This window comes from Ursus arctos, unplaced genomic scaffold (assembly GCF_023065955.2).
Source record: "Ursus arctos isolate Adak ecotype North America unplaced genomic scaffold, UrsArc2.0 scaffold_7, whole genome shotgun sequence".
NCBI lineage: Eukaryota > Metazoa > Chordata > Mammalia > Carnivora > Ursidae > Ursus > Ursus arctos.
This window is the reverse complement of record NW_026623089.1, coordinates 37,257,812-37,269,709: the sequence shown is the minus strand read 5'-3', so window position 1 is coordinate 37,269,709 and position 11,898 is coordinate 37,257,812. Positions and strand designations below refer to the sequence as shown.

Sequence of the window (11,898 nt, the reverse complement as noted above, 5' to 3'; positions counted from 1 at the left end):
GAAAAACAGACGAGGTAAGGATTTCTTTCAACTCCATCTAAGCAGTCATGGGAGGAACGGGAGCTGGAAGGAGGGGAAACCACTTTGGTTAAATATAAGTGTGTTGCTTCAGTTCAATGTCCACAACTGCCTTTTTTCCTTAACATACACAAAAATCAGTACTTCCCTGGTTACTAGAGAAGCTTTCCACTCATAGAGTAATTTTTCTTAATAATTTCCTTATCTCCTAGTTCTGTATCTCGTCCTTCAAGTCAATACTGACCAAGTGATTGTAATAAAAAAGCCAGACATGCTTGACAAAACTTTGTTGACCAAAATAAAACTTACAGGATGTGGGAGGTTTATGAATAATAAACCACATTATTCTTTTTTTTTTTTTTTTAAAGATTTTATTTATTTATTCGACAGAGATAGAGACAGCCAGTGAGAGAGGGAACACAAGCAGGGGGAGTGGGAGAGGAAGAAGCAGGCTCATAGCGGGAGAGCCTGACGTGGGGCTCGATCCCAGAACGCCGGGATCACGCCCTGAGCCGAAGGCAGACGCTTAACCGCTGTGCCACCCAGGCGCCCCAAACCACATTATTCTTAATATTATATATTAGACTGGTGGCATTTATCTTTTTAACCCATCTTTTGCTTCTTAATAATGTAAAATGATAAACTTAGGGAAATAGGTGTGTACAAAATTATCTTCTTACTGATGCAACAACATTAAATCCTTGAAGTTCATGAATCCATTGATCATTCATGACTACAGAAGGAGAGATAAGAAAAAGAAAAAAGAAAGTTATTTCTACAGCAGTACTTATCACGATTATTGAAATAGAATCTTAAAGTAGTCTTTCAAACTGAGAATAGTCATTTATTTTATAAAAAGTGGATATCCATTTTCAGGAGATTAAATACCATCAAAAGGAGGGACCATTTACCTACAGCCAAGACTTTGACTCTCCTATAATGACAATTTGGAATTCTGGTAGCCATATAAGCCATAGTGAAATTTTTAAAAACTTCACCAAAAGAAGGAACGTTCTCATGAGAAACCTAACTGGAAGCACTCAAATACAACCATGCAACTGTAAATTTTCACATGGAAACCACTTCTCCAGATGGTTGAGGCTCTTGAGGACAGCATTATTGCTCCAGAGGCTAATTTACTGTCTCTATGAACTTGAAAATGGTTCTTCTTCAGTGAAAGTTCAACTTTCCATTCTGAACATTGATCATTAATTACTTCTCCCAAGGAATTTCTGGACTTTATCATAATAAAAATCAAGATCACAAGAAAATACACCCTAAATATTTTTCATGATTGTTGTAAAGAAGAAAATCTTTCCTTTTTTAAAATAAAGCCTTTTTTTAATAGGGAAGTATTTTTAATTCTTTATTATTTTAAAATAAAAATCATACCTATTTAAGGTGTGCAACATGTTGTAATGTACATACACATAATGAAATGATAGAACGATAATTAACACATCCAACTTCCTCACAGTTACCATTTTTTGGACATGTGTGCTGAGAACCCCCAAGATCTACTCTCTTAGTAAATTTCAGGTATACAGGACAGAATTATTAGCTGTAGTCTTAGTAAATTTCTTAATAAATTTCAAGTATACAAGACGGCATTATTAACTACGGTCACCATACTGCATGTTACATCTCTAGACATCTTCATCCGACATAACTTGAACTCTGTATTCTTTGACCTACAGCTTCCCATTGCCCCCACGTCCCCAGCTCCTGGCAGCCACCATTCTACTCTTCGCTTCTATGAATTCAACTTTTTAAAAAGATTCCACGTATAAGTGAGATCGTGCATTTGTCTTTCTGTGTCTGGCTTATTTCACTTCACCTAATGTCCTTTAGATTCCTTTCTCAAAACAGTACTATTAGCTACAGTAAAGATAAAAGTTAAATAAAGGGTCACAGGGTCCAAGCTGGGTATTTCTAACAAAGAAACTGCGTATGGCCTGGCAGGTAGCAACCGTGACAGGGATTCAGAATCTGGCCATCAGCTGTCTGTGCTGCAGACCAGAGGCTTCCATTCACCAGTGCATCCTGCACACTGCTGAGGTTTGCATTCCACAAACACTCCTTGAGCCCTTCCTGCCTCCCCGGCACTAGGCTAGGTGCTAGAATCCCAAACATGACAAAGACGCTCCTCCTGCTTCCGAGAGTCCCATCCCGGAGAAGAAGACAGACTCAGAGGTAATTAAAGATGGCATTTCAGGTCAATGTTGCCAAGACCCTGCCCAGTAATTTTTCAAATAAACCAAAGAAAAAAAGGGGACATAATCATCCACACAGAACTAACAAAGTCTCACCTCGTTCCACGATCTCTGCAAACCATCCTCAGACACACCACGGCGGGGACTCAGCCCAGGGAGAGGTCATCACAAAACAAGTCACCCCAGGACAGAGCTGTCTGGAGGAGGGAAAGACACTCTTAATGTCCCTGGTGCCCACCAATGTGAAGGGCCTATGGCTGGTGCTCCTTTGAGACCAGAGGGTAAACCCCATTTTAGCTTCTCCTAAATGTCAATCAGCGTGGGTAGAGGGGTAAGACAAACTTGTTACCGAGTAGGGTTTTTTTAAAATTTTGTGCCATCAGATTTCACAGGCAGGAGGGGTGAGGTTAGGAGACACCTAAATTTATAACTAAAGACCACAGGTGAGTCTCTGGAGAAAAACAATATTCTGAAGTCAAATCATAGAATGTTCTTGAGCCACAAGGCAGTTTTCTAATCTGGCTTCACATTGTTTTGAATCTTCTAACATGGTAATATATCTACTTTATTATTTTAAGTTATAAAGTAAAACCAAAAATCAACTATATCTCTTTCCTAATTCCTGGCATTGGTTTTGAGGTGAAAGAATACAGACCATGGTTCAAAAGATAGAGAAAAATTAAGAACACCCAGGAAGCATTAAAATAGAACACAAAAGCTGTCTTTTTATGAGTTAGCTGTAAACCTAACTCATAAAAGAAAAGCTATCAGTCAGGGCCAAAACAAAATAATTCAAAACCAAATCACATGCATTCCACAAAAATATACAATTAAAAGAAAAGAACTTAGGAATGTTGAAAGTAAAACGAAGAGCAAAAATATTCCAGTTCAGTGTACATAAATAGAAATCTGAGTGTTAACATCATTCATGGTTACGTTCAGGGCCAAAAATGAGGGCTATGTCACAAAAATATTGACTCGCATTCAATATAAAAACACTGTACTGAACATAATAAGTATTCAACATAAAAATATAAAATATTTTATAAGGCTTTTTTGTTCATTTGATTTACAGTAAAGATAGAGCCGTCCAGAACGTTTATTTACTAAATAGTATAGCATTAATAGGGGCGCCTGGGTAGCGCAGTCCTTAAGCGTCTGCCTTCGGCTCAGGGCGTGATCCCGGCGTCCGGGATCGAGCCCCACTTCGGGCTCCTCCGCTGGGAGCCTGCTTCTTCCTCTCCCACTCCCCTGCTGTGTTCCCTCTCTCGCTGGCTGTCTCTCTGTCACATAAATAAATAAAATTTTTAAAAAAAATAGTATAGCATTAATAAATAAAGAGAAAATCAGACTAAATAAAAGAGTAAATCTGGCAAAACACAAAATCATTAGAAGACTTTACTGTAGCTCTTATTTAATCTTGTATGTCAAGAAATTAAGGATGGGGGAAAAAGAAATTAAGGGTAAATAAAATACAGAGAATTCAAGTAATATAATTAATTTAATTGATTGTATAAAACATACATATTCTTACATAAACACATGTACTTAATTTATATATGAATATGTCTCCATGCCTTGTAAACAGAAAGTTTACATCCTTGTCTATGGTCCACTTTTCTTATAGTATTTTACAAAGAAAATCTCCAATTAAAAAAAAATGAACGATACCAGAAGCCACCTGCCAAAACATCAAGAGTCAAACTAGAAACACCTAACAGAAGTCCAGTCGTTGCTAATTACAAGGAACAATTCTGGAATTTGAAAAGCTCTTTCCTAAACAATACTTTGATCAAACTAAAGGTTAAGACAGGTCAAGGAGCGCCCCTAAAACAGCACTCCGTGTTAAAACCTTCAGGGTAGCGTTAGAGCTGTAATCGTAGAAAAATCTGTAGCCATTATATTTTTAGTAACAAATGTGATAATAGAAACAGGTGCACAAAGAATTCTATTCAATAAATTTTTAAAAAGTGAAGTCACAAAAATAATATTGAACATAGAATCATAAGCAAAGTAAGAAGTTAAAACAGAAAAGCAGCATACAATTGCTCCTGGTATAGAAGGTGGATCTTTGGAAGAAAAGAGAAGGGAAGGGAAGGGAAGGGAAGGGAAGGGAAGGGAAGGGAAGGGAAGGGAAGGGAAGGGAAGGGAAGGGGAGGGAAGGGGAGGGGAGGGGAGGGGAGGGGAGGGGAGGGGAGGGGAGGGGAGGGGAGGGGAGGGGAGGGGAGGGGAGGGAATATTAACTAGCCCTGTTAAGGAAAACAAAAATAAACTAAGAAAAGAAAAGAAAAAAGGAACAAGGAGGCAAGGAAGGGAAACGGGAAAGAAATAGAGTTGGACAAAGCACAAATATCCAAATTTGGGTATGAAAAAGAAGGGACAGAATTATACAAACATATTAATGACTTTGAACACCTGAATAAAATGTCTAGAAAAACACAGATGATCAAAATGGACTCAAGAGGAGATAAGAAAGCCGAAAGAGCAAACCAGAACAACTGTTGAAGAACTACACTCTGTCAAGAACCTGGTCCCAACACTTTCCTGGATGGTCCGCACTGCAACTGGGACCAGATACGGGAAACAAACAAACAAGCAAACAAAACAGAACAACAACAACAACAAAAAACCTCTTTCAATCATTTCTTGGAAAGCTAACATAATTCTGACATCAAAACCTAAAAGGGACAGCACAGAAAAAGAAGACTACAGAAAATCCTCACTATATTAATGCAGAAGTCCTAAATTAAATGCCAGTTTAAGTCAGACTGTGTCAGTGGGAAATGGAGCAGCGCACTAACGCCAGCCGATTTTGTGAGTATCTTGCTTGGCCGTTGGGTCCTACTCTGTTTGATGCTGAGAACCGGATGTTCTCTGAAGGCACTGGAAGGTCCCCACTCAATATCATGAGCCAGGAAGGAGGACTCAGGAGAAGGCCAGGACCGAGGGCCTTCGGGGACGAAACAACCCCGTGTGGCCAAGCTGGGCTTGCCTGCAGAGGATGGACTGGGAGCAAGACGCAGGTGCCCAGGCAGAGTCTCTAGGCTGGTGCGGGCCTGAGAGGGTGGGAATTGTTTGGGGATGCTGCAATGAAATGTAGGTAAGGGGTGCGGTGGGGAAGAAGGGACAGAGGTACAGGAGAGTGTGGGGACCACAGTGGCCTCAGGTACACAGAGCCCTCCTCCACGCAGGAACAGGGTCATCGGGCAAGGCAGGAGCCTGTTGCTGAGAGCCAGGGGGCTGGCTCGCGGTTCCTGAGCACCCGGAGATTTATCTTAGACAGCTGGAAGGCACTTGGGAGGAAAAAAAGTATAAAAAGTGAAAACATCAAAGTAGCATCAAAGGACAAAAAGAACTGTGCCATGGTTCACAACTACCCAAATCTCTCTGCAGCTTTTTAATCTGTTTCGTATCAAGGTTTGGACAGTGACCACCCCCAAGGGCACGCCTCAGGAAGGCTGGGGAGTTAGGGAGCACATGCTTCCCCCTCCCGTGCTCCCTCGCCTGCCCCTGCCATGCCCCCCACATGCCAGAACCCAGCTGCCCTTCCAGACCAGGCCATCCCTGCTGTTGGGGCTTTAGGACCCAAAGTCCAGCCCAGCTTGCGTGCATCCAGCCCAGGAACAGCTCAGGGTCCTCGGAACCCATCGGAGCTGGGATATTGCCCCTCCTCTGTCCCTCTGCTTTTTGCCACACTTAACTCCATGGATTCCGCATCCTCCTCAAGGCCCTGGAGAAAGTGATTTGTGCGAATGACGAGGGAAACCAAGAAGGTTATATGGCAGACCATGATTGATTCCCTGGGGCTTTATTGTAATAACTTTAATCTTCTGGAACTCATCTGGTATGAATTTAGGAACCGTGCGGCATTTCGCTGAAATTCCCCCTTAATGCGGCCCTCGCTCTGCTGGCCTTGGTGGTTACAGAGTTTGCCATGTTTATGATTTGGCCCCAGGCCCCTTATTAATGGGCCTTGAAAAGAGGGTGTGGAATGTGTGGGCGTCTTTAGTTATGCTTTTTCTTGGGGAGGAAACAAACAGAAATATCTACCTTGAAGCACTTCTGGGCTCTGCCTCCCTTGAAAGAGAAGTAAATCAACTCGTATTTCCCAGGTTATATGCGGATGGAGAATCGTCTGGCACCTGAGAGGTCTCTGAGCTCCTGGTGTTTGCACGTTGGAAGAGGGGGCGAGATTTCTGAGGACTTTATGACAAGAAACTCAGACCCTTCCGCAGCTGGACCCACCAGGGCTGGTTCAGAACAAAACAATAAAACAAAAGGCCATAGGTTTCGAGGACCAGCTTCCTCCCCTTGGTAGTCCTCCTGTCTGGACATCAGAAGATGTCCCCCGGCAAACCTGTCACCCAATCTCTCTCCTCACGTCCATCCCCATGTCCATTCCCCAAGCCCTTCCTGGAATGGCCTTACAGAGGGGTCCTCTGTGCTCTGTGTCCATTGGGCATCGGGGTATCAAAATGGGGAAAGCAGACGCTGGACCCCAGGGACGGCAGGGTCGAAGGGCACCTTCCACAAACCGCCTGCGGGCTGATGGAAACGGGCTCTGCGTTAGCGAGAGGAGGAGTCCGTGGCTCACGTTATCCTCTCCAGCCAGAGGAAAGAAGTAGAAAACAAGTCAACAAGACTTGCCCTTGTAACCCTGACGGAGCTGTGCAGGGACCAGCGGAGGTGGTGGGAATCATGAGAGCTCACGGTGCAACGTGCACGGCCCTCGACAGTTTCCAGAGCACTTTCGCACAGACCTGTTCCTTGCAGCAAACGGCTTTGCTTGGCTCTGTTTGTGGGGACGCTGGTGCAACGCTCAGCACGGTACAGTGACTTTCCCTGGAACACGGGAGGAGAGGCTGCCTCATAGAGGCAAGTGGGGCGGCCGTCCCAGGCTTCCATCAGACAGCCCGGCTTTTAATCCTGGCCACTCACTGGCTGTAGGGGTTTGGCAAGTTACTCATGTCTCCTAAGCCCGTTTCTTTCTTAGGTTTAACAAGTGGCAATAAAATTGCCTGCTCTCGAGGGCACGTGGCAATGAAAGTAGATAAGGGGCGTCTACTTCCCGGGACGGTGCCCGACGAAACTGCGTCCAACTCCCCACTTCTTTTTGCCGCTGTTTCAGGCACTGAAGGTTTCCCACCGATGGGAAAGGGCCGTGGTGAGCAGAAGAGCATGGTTAATCCGCAGGCTTGCTGGCACGTCTGGATGAGTGCTGGCAACACTCAGCCCTGGCCCTCGGGACACCTGGTGGCTGGTGTCGTCCATGCCCTCCTGTCTGTCACACTGTCTTCCGTGCGCTCAGGATTAAGAGGCCTTCGGGGACCCGGAGTTGGCAAAATCCACAAAGCAGACATGTGAGCTGCTCCCCAGCACCACTCTACCCACCCTGGGCTTTGCCAGGCCATTTGGCCCAGAAGAAGGGCATTACTGTGTCTGACCAGACATCCTGAGTATCCTCCTAGGTTTTGAAGAAACCCAGCCATAAGGAATAGGGAGGGGGAAGAGCCAGCGGGAAAAACCCAAGTCAGATTCTTGAACCTGGCCAGCTCCCTGCTCCCGCTTTTGCTGGTTCTCCCCGCTCTGGGCCTGGGTCTCATCTGCATCGCAGCAGCTGGGGCAGGAAGGGGGTGGCAGGGGCGCTAGCTGGGGCAGGAAGGGGGTGCCAGGCAAGGACCCTCCAGCAGCATCAGGACAGCAGCCACACCAGCCGGGTCTATGGCACCCCTGGCTGAACCGCTGTCCCCGGGGTCACTGGGGCCTGGGCCCGCCTGGGGCAGCTGGGGCGGGGCTGCAGTGTCTCCATGGGCCATGGAACCAGCGAGCCCTCCCAGCCATCCTCCATGCTGCTACTCCCTTCTCCCAACTCAGGAGGTGCCCCAAGACCAGACCCAGGGGCAAAATATGGGAGGGGGCCAAGTCCCCTTCTGTGGAGCAACTGTTCCTCCCCCACCTCAAATATGTGGAAGGGAAGGGAAAGGGAGAGAGGGACATCTAGTCTTCCCTGAGGCCAGTCTGTCCTTCCCTTCCTTGGTCTATTTATAAGAACCAATAAATTTCCCCACCTTGGCCCAAGTTAATTCAATCGGGTTTTAGTCATTTGTGACTGTAAAAAAATGACTAACACAAAAACTCTTGCAAAAGGTTTGTAGACATTCTGCTCTAACAAGCTGGTGGGATTTTTACATCCCTGCTGTTTTCATTATAAAAGTTTCTTAAACTTACATTTCATCTTAAACCAGGCCAAACGATTAGCTTGAAAGTTGTCCCATGACATTCCACTGGCACCCTGAGGTTTCACAGAGGTCCTGTCCCCCCCACCACCACCACCACCAGCTTGTCCTAGCTGGCTGCCCACACCCAGGAGCCTCCTGTGTGCATGGATTCCTCTCCTGGTCCCCATCCAGTGACTTAACTGGCCAGATTCCTCTTCTAACACAAAACTCTTCCTAGACGTGGCTTGGCGAGGCGAAGGGGTAGACTATAGTAAGTGCTGCGACAGTCTGGCAGGTTCCCCTTGGGACCTGAAGGACGCCTTTCTCCCAAGCACTGGGAATCCCACTGGCTGATGGCCACCTGTCAGCCGCCCCATCAGAAGCTGCCCTCTGCTGGAGAAAGCAGCCTCGCCCAAGGCTATGCCTCTTCCCAGGGCCAAACCGCAGGAGATAGAAACATGGGCGCCTTGCTCCCTCAGGGACGGGGTTCCCATGAGATTGTCTGGGACCTTTTTCAGCCTGCATCACAGGCTAACTCCCTCTGGCCAATCCTGCTTCCTTCCCTCCCCTTGCACAGGTGTCAGCCCTGGGAGCAAACCGGAATAAACCTTGTGCATGCTAACAACACACGCAGATAAGACTCAGTCTCTGATCCCGACAGTCCTGGGCTCGAATGTTCTCAGGGGCTCCCTTTGCTCTAGATCTCAGCAGCGCTCCCAGCAGTGGTCCAAAGCGGCCAGCCACAGAGGCGGGGGGCGGTTCAGGTCATCCTGGGCATGTTCTGCCTGGGCTCACCTGACCAGAGTGAGCTGACCGGGAGAGTGCCTGGAGAGAAGAGCATAGGGACACTGACTGCAGGTGGGGGGATAGGAAGGGAGCAGGATGCCTTCTGATTCCTGGACAGGCCCCTCTGGGGAGTCTGAGGCAGCCGGAAGGAGTGCTGCAGGCAGATGGGGAGCTCCGCAGGGCCAGTCATCCTGGTGGCAGAGTGTGGCACAGGCGAGAAAGACAGGTCCTCTCCATACTGCACAGAGAAAAGCCCAGCCCTGCCTCAGCAGCTAGAGGTGGGCAGCTTGCTAGCTATGGAGCTCAGCCCATGGCACTGGTGGCCACTTTAGGGCTGGTCCAGCATGGGACCAGTGTCAGTACGTCCTCAAACAGCTCTGGGGGACCAGCCGTGAAAGAGCAAGTGGGTGGAACTGGACACCCCTGGGCGCTCCTAAGACGACCCTCCAGAGCAGGGGCATGGGGAACTCGGGGCCCAGTGAAGGGAAGAGAGGTACCGTTTCCTGCAGATGCAAACCCACTGGTGCCCGTGGGCTGGGAGGGTGGGGACACCAAAGCCTGAAGAAGATTTCTCTACTCCTTGGTCAGACACTCAAGGACTCTGGGACCTGGTCACAACCTGCCTTCCCCATTCAGCCATGATTTCCCCTCATGCATCTGCTACTCCCCCAGATCGTCCTCTTTGCTGACCCCATCAGGTTCCCAATGGCCACACACTCTCCTTTGCTCCCCTAACGCTCCCCTGCACCCACCTCAGCCCTGTTTTTAGATCTTTTCAGTCTTCAGCATCTAGCTGGGATTCGCCCTCCTCCATCCAACTTTTCAAATTGCCCCCGAGATTTGCCTCTGTCCTCTGCCTCCACCCTCCCCGGCTCCCCTCCTGGGACTCATGCATGCTCTTGTCCTAACTCAAGACCCCATCCATCCTCTGAGACGCCTCCTCCACCTGCCCTGAAGGGTTTGTGCAGCTTGAAGGGAAGGGAGAGCCCAGGACTGGTGGTTAAGTGTGAGTGCAAATCCCACCTTTTCCATGTACTGGTGACAAACTCCCTGAGCCGCGGCGTCCTTGTGTGACACAGAGACGTGTAACACCACGCGGGCCCTGAGTGCCATGATGGCTCCCTTCTCCCGCCCCCACTGTCACTAGGGCTCGAGGGACTTCTCCCGGAAGTGGAAGAGCTCTTGGGAGCCTGGGTTGTCCACTCTGATTTCTGCATGAAAGTCATACCCTTAGGGATCAGGTCCCCCACTGGGACTTTAGTCACCCCCTGAAAGGGAATGAGGAAGAGCCCCAGGTGGCCACTGAGAAGGGAGTGTGCTCTTACCACAGCACAGCAGAGTGGAGGCAAGGAAACTTCGGGAATGGTGCTGGTGCCACAAGGGGCAGTTCCAGTGCTCAGGTGTGGCCGCTGGGACTGGAGACGTGGCATGGCTGAGATAACTTTCTTTGTGTGGTCACTCGGGGAAAGCAAATACCAGGCTGTAGAGAGAGGGGCAGGGAGGCTGTTCAGTGCCCAGGGATGGTAGAGATGCCTCTCCAGATCCTTTCCTCAAATAGGGAGGCAGAGGGCTACTGGGTAAAAGCACAGAGCCTTCTGTGGCTGCTGGCTGGGCTTTCCCACCATTACCCCCACCCTTCCTGAGTCAACCTGCTGGGGGGGGGGGGCGGAAAGCATGGGGCTCACACCCATCATGCTCTGCTCCAAAGCATCCCAAATCTGCAGCCCTCTCAGCCAAATGGGTTCTGTCCAAGGTGCCGGGCGCTGGGCGGAGACTGGCTGGCTGCCACACCGAGGGCGTCTCACCCCTCCTTGGCCGTGATCTGAGCTGAACTTCACATCTGTGAAGCAGTTCACTTGGTCCTGCCGTGGTGCTTGTGGTCCCAGGCTGGGCTGGAGAGGTGGAGGGGACCAATATGGGGGGGGGGGTAAGGCTCTTTCCGGGAGCACACTGGGTGTTGTCACCTGCTGGGGCCCTTCCTTGCTGGGTGTGCACCATGTCCTTCTGAGCCCAGAGCGGAAAGCGGGCACCGCAAGGCCTCACTGGTGGACTGCCATCCACTCCAGTTCCTTCTTTTTTCTTATCTGCAAACTAAACACATCTACCATCTGTCAACCTGAAGAGATGGAGGTCAAAGTTTGCGCACACGTTGCATTTAAGCCTGAATAAACAAGTGCCTTTCTTTTTTTCTTGGTCCCCTGTCATTCCCAGAATCAATCCAGCTGTTCACAGCCTGGGCTACCTCCTGGCCCCAGAGGTACCCTGGGACAAGAACAGGAACACGCGTGGGCTGGCTGACGGGGGCGGGGGCGGGGGAAGAAGGTCTCCTTCTATGGCCCGGGAGGGAGGTGCCCGTACTTGTTCAGGGAGGGAGGGCAGAGCAGGTGCAGCCCCCCCCACCCCCCACAGGCCCCACCCTGACTGCTCTCCCCAGGGGTCTTGGAATTAGAGGCTCGGTCCAGTGAGGCTGACTGACGGGGACACACACCTCTTCCTCCCACCACGATGAGGCTCCGAGAAAACACACCCCCTCCCCGGACCTCAGTGGGCTCCATGCCCTGCAGCTTCCTTTTGCCCCTCTGCCTCCTCTTCCCCCTTCCCCAATGCTAATGGAGAGTAGGTCCCTGGGTAGAGGCCAATTTATCTTCTCACTTCTATCCCCC

The 11,898-nt window shown here is 49.0% G+C and overlaps 1 long non-coding RNA gene across 1 annotated transcript in view; it reads right to left on the bottom strand.

Annotated features, from left to right (window-relative positions):
• Positions 1–408: 408 nt before the first annotated feature.
• The window catches only part of LOC123000192 (uncharacterized), a 23,914-nt gene continuing 12,424 nt past the window's right edge, over positions 409–11,898 (bottom strand). Inside the window, exons 2-3 of the long non-coding RNA XR_006408016.3 lie at positions 2,328–2,428; positions 409–751 (exon numbers count right to left, since the gene is read on the bottom strand). This is a non-coding gene — a long non-coding RNA (uncharacterized LOC123000192). The remainder of the gene's footprint in view (positions 752–2,327; positions 2,429–11,898) is intronic.